This window comes from Anastrepha ludens, chromosome 5 (assembly GCF_028408465.1).
Source record: "Anastrepha ludens isolate Willacy chromosome 5, idAnaLude1.1, whole genome shotgun sequence".
In the NCBI taxonomy this organism is placed as follows: Eukaryota; Metazoa; Arthropoda; class Insecta; order Diptera; family Tephritidae; genus Anastrepha; species Anastrepha ludens.
The window spans coordinates 72,925,818-72,926,519 of NC_071501.1; positions in this window are offsets into that span (position 1 = coordinate 72,925,818).

Here is a 702-nt window from a genome sequence, read left to right on the forward strand (position 1 = left end):
TTTTTGCATTAATTTTTAATATTCAATAAATTTTACATTTGTCATGAAAACAACAATATTAGTTTATTATTAATAAAATTTGATAAAAATCTCCAAACTGTGTGTTATAACTTATGTAGCTCTTTGAACATTTAAGCCACGCTTAGAAAAATATATCCAAAAAAAAATTTCCTCTCTTCAGAGCGTCAGAGATGGGTCTTCTGAAACATCCAAGTTTTAAGATTTTACAAACGCGCGAAGAAATTGCTCGGGTAATATACGAGGGCGGGTCAATAAGTCCGTGACTTTTTGTATTTCTGACCTCTTTACTGAAAAAGAAATACTGCTTCTGTCAACAGGCATCTGTCAGTTTACTCCTGTCAAAATTTGAACGTGCGGCGTCAGTTAGTTTGTGTTTTACAGCGCGTTGTTAAGCGCGTTGTATGGTAAGTTGCGCTGTCTTCTTAGAACCAAATGTCATCGATGTTTATCTGATTAATTTTTAGAAACAAAAATTCAATCAACATGGTTCGATAGCCCTCGCTAGTCACCATAACGACAGCTTCTTTCTCATTTCGAAAATAAGGACTGATTATGCCCCCAATGCTCAATGAACTTCGTGAACAGATTTATTTTTTCTCAAAGTGAATTTCCAGAATTTGGAAGCGTTGTTATGGCGTTAAAGGTTTCATAATGTCTTGCCAAACCTTACTGAATAAAAAT